The following is an 8,233-nucleotide window of genomic DNA, read 5'->3' as shown; positions in this document are numbered from 1 at the left end:
ATGTTCCCTCCCAAGGATGGTCCAGTTAATCCATCTCTTAACCTGGGGGGGGGTGAAATTATACGCCCCTCAGAGAGGGTTCGCAATTTGGGAGTCCTCCTGGATCTGCAGCTGATGTTACAACATCATTTGTCGGCTGTGACCAGGGGGGTCTTTGCCCAGGTTCGCCTGGTGCACCAGTTGCGACCCTACCTGGACCAGGAGGCCCTTCGGATGGTCACTCATGCCCTCGTCACCTCAAGACTGGATTACTGTAACACGCTCTACATGGGGCTGCCCTTGAAGAGTGCTCAAAGACTGCAGTTGGTCCAGAATGCAGCCGCACGAGCAATAATGGGTGTATTGCTAGTTACATCTATCCTCCGTGAGCTGCACTGGCTCCCCATTGGTCTCCGGACACGCTTCAAGGTGCTAGTTGTTACTTTTAAAGCCCTACATGGTTTAGGACCTGGTTACCTGAGAGACCGTTTCCTGCCATTTACCTCCCAAAAACCGATAAGATCACACAGATTGGGCCTCCTCCGGGTGCCATCAGCGGGTCAATGTCGGCTGGTGACCCCCGGGGGGAGGGCCTTCTCTGTTGCTGCCCCGGCCCTATGGAATGATCTCCCCATAGAGATCCAGACCCTCACTACTCTTCCGGCTTTCCGTAAAGCTACTAAGACCTGACTGTTCCGGCAGGCCTGGGGCTGTTGATCAGCATCCAGCCCCATTTTAAGTGGTATGTATGTCATGTAATTTTAAATAACTGTATTTCTATTTTTAATTTTTATATTCCCTTGTTGTCTGTAAGCCGCCCAGAGTCCCGCTGGGAGTGGGCGGCATACAAATGCTAATAAACTTCCAAACTTCCAAACTTCCTGAGGATGGGCTCCAGCATGAGTCTGAATGTCTGGAAGACTAAACTTCTGTTTCAATGACTCACCCATATTAGATCCTAGAGCCCTAATAGCAAACCTATAGCATGTGTGCTAGAGGTGGCACACAGAACCCTCTCTTTGGGCATGCGTGCCATCACCCCAACAGTCTGGGACATCTGCAGACATCTGGAGAAGGGGCAACCAGCACAGGCCAAGCAGCAAGCCACTTTGCTTCATGCGTCCTATGCAGCATCCACTTCACCAACCTCCACGCTTTCCTGGACCACTTCTGGAATCAGGCTCCAACCCGGCAGCATGTTTACAAGATGACAGCATCCAGGAGGGCTGAAGTACTGCAACTCTATTGATCCTTGGTGTGAGAAAGCCAGGCTTTCAATGCCTACAGCTATAGGCAGGAAGAGAGGGGAGCCTTGGGAGTGGAGCCTTCGAAGTCAAGTCCCTCTTCTGTCCCCATGAAAATCATCCCATCCCACTCCACTTAAATGCATGTCATAGAGTGATAGGATTTGTTTAAAATTGATAAAAAGATCTGTGCTGCTTATTGTCAAAATCTGAGTGGAAAAGAGGATGGAAATGGTTTTAGTTTTAAGAATTTTATTTTATTTTATTTTTTACTTAAATACTGGGGTAGAGGGGCATAAGTAAAAGAAGACCAGTTCACCAATCAAGAGTTAAAGTGGAAGTTTATAGTTTACAAAGAAAAACAAGACAGAAATATAATGCTTAAATTCAACTTACTCTGTCTTTATTTTGGCACTTACTGCCTTGTCCTGTAAATGTGTTTTTTTCATAATGTTGTATAATAAAGGAGACATTATTCAATCTTGCTAATCTGTGTTTGCATCTTAGAAAAACAGGCTAGCGATGGGTGCATAAAATTATGTAACATCAAGCCCCTTAAATGTGGCAATTCTGAGAATACATGGGAAAGGAGACTTTAAAAAGGTATACAAATTGAATGCAGTACTATGTCTTTACTAAGATTCCAGATCTGATCTGGAACACTTCAGAGAACTAGAACACTGTGACGAAAGTTTAAACTTTTCCGTATCTGTGCTGCCATTTAATGGTCATTTGGAGTTTTGCCCTTCATATCTGGTAGCCTTATCCAGGAGGTGAATTTTTTTCTGCTGGATGCATTGGTATTTTCATCAGTTTTCATTTCATATATTTTGAGCAGAGTGTATTTCTGTATAGTCAGAAATTAGAAAACAGTTATGGTTTCTTCGGGATGCTGCTAGAGGAAGGTTCATATGATCATAAAATATCTTAACCACTAAAGCCAGATTTCCAGACAAGCCTTTTATTGTGTACTCAGTGTGCCTTATTGTGTAATCAGTGTGCCTTATGCAACTTTTAATATGATTTGTTGAACATTGTATAGTTGTCAGGTTTTATATATAAAGGTAGACTTTACAGTTAAATCAATGGCTGGATTTCTGGCGGGTGGACTTTTCTCATGGAAAAACATATACAACAGGGGTGGGTTCCTGCCAGTTCTAACCTCTTCTATAGAAGAGGCACCACAAATCTACAGTGCCATTTAGAACCGGTTCCAGCTCCCTCCCCCTGCCTGTCCACACATCATCAAGCTGAAGAGCAAGAGGAGGGATTCTGGGAGTTGAAGTCCACAAGTCTTAAAGCTGTCAAGTTTGAACACCCCTGGGGTTTTCTTCTAAAGGGTTAGGGGTGTAAGGGTCTTGTAACTTGACAGCTTTAAGACATGCACACTTCAAATGCCAGAATTTCTGAGCCAACATTTTCATTGCTAAGCAAGAGCGTTGTTAACTGAGTTTCACCACATTTTACAAGTTGGCCACACCCACCCAGTCACATGACTGGAAAGCCACTCCCACCCAGTCACATGGCCAGCAAGCCACTCCCACAAAGCAGGCCACACCTACAGAAGAGGTTCTAAAAAAATTTAAAACCCACCACTGATACACAAGAAAGAAAACAGAATTATAAACACAAAATTAACTGGCTTTACCTGTAACTTAGAAATTCACATTATATTATACCTTGGCTTTTCTTATGCAGCTGAAGGTGACAACTACTTTCTCCAATTTTTTTCAACAATAATTCTGTTATATCATTCCTAGATTGATTCTTAGATTTTGCAATTATCTTTCTAGAACTGACTGCTGCCAGTTTTCAAATTTCACACTGCATAGCAAAACATGGTAAGCCCCTCTCTGATGGGAATATTATCAAAATCTCCACGTTTTCTGGGACTAATTCCCTTTTTCATGATTTCCCAAACAAGGATAAAATTATTCAACACATCTCTGAGATGCCACTTAACAGAAATACTGCTAAAGATCGAGTCCAGCGCATGGCAAGTGATGTTAATCAGCAGCTCACTACTGACTTACAAAAGGCAATCTGTTACTCCATGTGCTTGAATGACAGCACCGATATAAATAATTATGCAAGGCTAACAGTAATTTTGTGTTAATGCTGTTGGTGACATCAAGAAAAAAGCTGGTGAAACTGGTGTCCTTGCCTGAAAAAACACAAGGGATACTTATCTAGAATGCTGTGATAGGGGCTTTTTTGTCACAAGACATAAGACCAGAAAAAAATGGTTTCAATTACTAGTGATGGGGCACCTTCTATGGTGGGGCAACATCTGGTTTATACAGTTCTTAAAATGCATTTAGAAAATTCTACATTTGCAGACAATCCTACAATCCATCAGGAAATCTACAAGGAATTTTCTAGCATTGTAGCAGCTGCAAAGATGAATTTTAGTAACAGATTTTTACAATTTCGTAAGATGGAGACAACCCTGTAATTTCTTACTTCTCCAGATAAAGCCAAATTTGAGGAATGTGAACTTTCCTGCTTAGACTGGTTAGATTTAGGAAATCTGAAAATTGAGTTATTGGAATTTCAAGAAAAATATCTGGAAAAATAAATTCTATGACCTGTGTGAAACACTTGAGAAGATAGAAGGGATGGCAAAGGACAGCACAATTAGTTCTGAAAATAAAATTCTTAAAGTGTGGAATTCTCTGCCAAATAATTTTAAGTCAATGAAAGCACTTGGGATAGCTTTCCTTACTTTGTTTGGATCATCTTATGCTTGTGAGCAGCTGTTTTCAACTTTGAATTATACCAAATCTGACACCAGAAACAGACTAACAGATGACCTGAGTGCTGCATATATTGCTCTAAAGCTTACAAAGTATGAGCCAAGGTTAGACAAATTATCAGCATGCATACAACAGCAAAAGTCACATTAATCAAAAGCATGCCAAATGCGAACTTTTACTTTTCAATAAAAAGTTGTTTATATCATTAAAAATTGTTTTTGTGTTTTTTTAAAGACAAAATATGTTAATCACATATGAGTTGTTTTTTTAAAAAACTAAAACTTTAGTATTCAGGTTAAATTGCCATGTTGACACTTTGCGATAAATAATTGGGCTTGGGTTTACAATTTAGGCACTTTATCTCTAAAAGGTTCACCATCACTGTCCTAGAATATTAATAAATCAAAAACAGTAAATCACAAAGAAAAAGAATTTCATCATACAGATCAGCATAATATTTCTGGACAAGGTATTCTATTAACAAGGTAATTTGACAGAAGACATCTTACATTCCTCATTTAACTGGCTCTGATTTTGGTAACAGAATTATAAGTGGAACTCAGAACTAGGAAGAACCATAAAATGTGAAGGGATAAGAATCATAATCTATGTTAAATATGAGTTAGCAACTCATTAAATTTGGAAGAATGCATGGAAGAAGTGATGCTGAAGCCACTGCAGCAGTGTTGGGTTTTAAAAAAATTTAGAACCTCTTCTGGCCTGCTTTGTGGGAGTGGCTTGCCGCCATGTGACTGGGTGGGCATGGCCAACTTGTAAAATATGGTGAAACTCAGTTAACAACACACTTGCTTAGCAACCAAAATGTTGGCTTAGAAACTCAGGCATTTGAAGTGTGCAAGTCTTAAAGCTGTCAAGTTACAAGACCCTTGCACCCCTAACCCTTTAGAAAAAATCCCAGGGGTATTCTAACTTGACAGCTTTAAGACTTGTGGACTTCAACTCCCAGAATTCCTCCTCTCACTCTTCATCTTGATGATGTGCGGACGGACGGGAGGGAGCTGGAACCGGTTCTAAACGGCACTGTAGATTTGTGGAACTGGCAGGAACCCACCCCTGCACTGCAGTGATCAAAAACTGAAACATTAATTGAAACAGTTGTTTCATATCAGACATGCAGTTTTAGATTGTTTAGATGTAGAAATAAGTTGGTGAATTTTATGTCATCCTACACTAATTCTTTAGTCTTTTGATATTACATTGTGACAATTAATCTTTATAGATTTATTTTTTCTTAAAAAGAAATGTGCTATTTTGTTTCAAAGAATTAACTGAAAATAACTACTTTGTATTTAAAGCCCTAGGAAATAATATGTCCGTGGAAGTTTGATACTATACTTCAAAGAATCGTAAGTGTGTTGAGAGATGCTAGAGAATATAAAGATAAAACCAGAAACTTTTCTTTTGGACTTTGATGGATAAAGAGTTGGAAAAAAATGGAATTTTAATGTTTTATATGCTGACAGCAGCAAGAATACTTTATATACAAAAATGGAAGGACTACAAAAGGTGATGAAATTAGCAGAGATGGATAAATTGACTGCTTTAATTAAAGAAAATAATGCAATTTTGTTTTTACTTGGAAACCGCTTTTGGACTTTGTGCTTGAGATTAGAATAAAATGAAACTTTGATTTGGGATTTTATTGATTAGAGAGGTTTTTTGTTATAGAAGTGGTTTGTATACATTATTATGTAAAAGGAAAAAGGTGAGGTTCTAAGTTATTATCTTATTCTACTGCATCAAAAAGAATCAGAAGTCAATGCTTTTCTTTCATTTTCCCTTTCCCCTGCACTTTTTTCTTTTTCTTTTTCCCTTTCCCATTTTCCTATTATTATTTTCTTTTTTCTGTATTTTATATTTTGATAAACTAATAAAAAATTTAAAGGTTAAAAAAAGTGTGTTTGGAAATGCTGAATAAAACAGAAAGTGAATTTTTGAATATAAACTCCACACACCCCTTTATAAAAAGCCAATAGGTTTATCAGCTAATAAAAATGAAGTACATTTAGTGATAGACATTTAGTTGAGCCTATCACTTATTTTATATCTGAACTGGATAGATTTTATAATGCATGTTCTATCTAAAATATTCTTAATCTCACAGTAAAAGAGATCTGGGGGTCTTTTGACAGTCTCAGGTATAAAAAGCTTTATGCCTACAACGGACAAATTGAGTAAAATATTCTTCTGCCAGGATGGAAAATGTACAGTCACAATGCTGATACTTGCTATAAAATCAAAATTCTGACCAAGTATTTTTTATCATACTTTAAAATATCATTTTAAAATATGAATATGTCTGCTAACATTTGCTCAAATATTTTGCAGAAAATCATTTTCATTTTTTATTAGAGTTAATAACCGGAATAATAAATACCGGTAGCTTATCACATAACATAGGCAATTATTTAATTCATTATTTCTTACACAAAGAAAAAGGTATGTATGATGCCACCAATTTAGCTGCTGGCAAGGCTTTTAGCCCTTGCTTTCATTTACAAATCAATTAAATTTAAAGGAATATCATTTTAAGTGTAGTATATTGTCGTTCAAGTTCCAAACCTCTAAGCATAATATCATATCAAAATATGAGTGAAGACGACTGAATCCATTTGTAACCCTATCTATGGCGCTTAGAAGCCTGCTACTTATTCTTCAGAAATCTTCAGAGATTGATGTATTTTTTTAGCCGCATTAATGAATAATCAAAGGAAGAAAAAAAATTGATGACTTATCTTCAATAAATGTTGCAGCCATTTAAAAAACAATAATTCTATTACTCCTTTAATAATATTTACATTATGTTTGAAATATTTGTTTCTTCAGAGTAATTATCCTTCAGAACATACAATGGCTTTTCTGAAAAAGAAAAAAGAGGATTGATTCCATTTTGTATAAAAGGAAATTGAAAATGAATGCAATAATGTAGATAATATAAATTATTTTGGAACGTTCTTATTGCATAACCATTTTAAATATATTGTTTTTGTTTCCGTGGGTCATAACTGAGTGGTACATAAGGGTGTTCTTTTTTTTGCTTTGCAAACAATCTCTTAATGTTTCATTAGAATATCAGTAATGGTTAGTCTGCCTACCATACATATAAATCTAAATCCATATTTACTACAATATTGCAAATATATCTGGAATCTTCTGGAAGGAATCAGTATATTGGTAAGGGGAGGTTAAAAAGTCAAGATAGTGGCTATGATCATATGATTGGTGTCTCTTTTTTGTGCATGTGATAGCAATACACAAAGAAAAGGGAAGGGACTTTAATCAAGTTATGACCATTAACTTAAATTTGTTGACAATTACTTTATTTAGATTTATGAAAACTGTTGATGCCACTGAAAGGAATTACACCAGGTTAAGCTATCTAATCCTGTATACCAGGATATTATAATGTAGAGGTCCCAAATGTTTTGGAACATATGTATTCAAATTGTTCCTGGCATATTATTTTCATAAAATAAAAATTCATGAATCATGAATTATTCCTTATCAAAATGGTTATCAAAATGGTCTCTTATTACTTACTTTTGTCTTTTTCCATTAGCAGAAAGGCACATTTTTCAACCAAAGCAGTGAGCAGGAGTCATCATTGTATTATTTTATATTGTTAGAACTCTTAAAAGTGTTATGTAACTTTCAGAGATATTGTTGGAAATATAGATGCAGCTTTAGACATTTGTCATAAGCTTTGCTATTTTTCCCCTCAACACCCTTTTGCATTTAAAGAACTAAACCACATTGGATTTAGCAAGTAATTTTTTGGCATTTAGAGATGTATCAGAAGTACACTGCTACTTAGAGTAAAATGTGATCTTAACTAGATTAAGGATAGGAGATAGAAAGAACAAAGCTTTCTATGGCTAGGAAGGCCACAGCAGGAAAAAGAAAAAGCAGAAGCTATTTGTGAATTAAGGCTTTCTACTATCAAAAGTTCTCTAGATATTGTAAACAGTGTGAATAATTTCATCTTGCAAATAAACTAAGACTGCTGTTTAACTGGAAATTTTGCACTTTTTAAAAAGAAGAAACAGACCTCACCTGGGGAATCCAGAAATTATGTTGAGTAACAGTGGGTATCCAGTACGGGCAGTCTCTTTTAACAACTGATTGCCTCATTTAACAACCATTATTAGTTCTTACAGTCATGAAAAAGTAACCAATCTTGGAATTGGTTACTTTTCTTTCTCTAAAGCAAAGGAAGGCTGCTTCTGTTTACTT

Source organism: Thamnophis sirtalis, unplaced genomic scaffold (assembly GCF_051295495.1).
Source record: "Thamnophis sirtalis isolate CommonGarterSnake01/CBP01778 unplaced genomic scaffold, rThaSir2_p1.2 scaffold_4, whole genome shotgun sequence".
In the NCBI taxonomy this organism is placed as follows: Eukaryota; Metazoa; Chordata; class Lepidosauria; order Squamata; family Natricidae; genus Thamnophis; species Thamnophis sirtalis.
The sequence above is the reverse complement of the archived record's forward strand: the minus strand, read 5'-3'. Positions refer to the sequence as shown.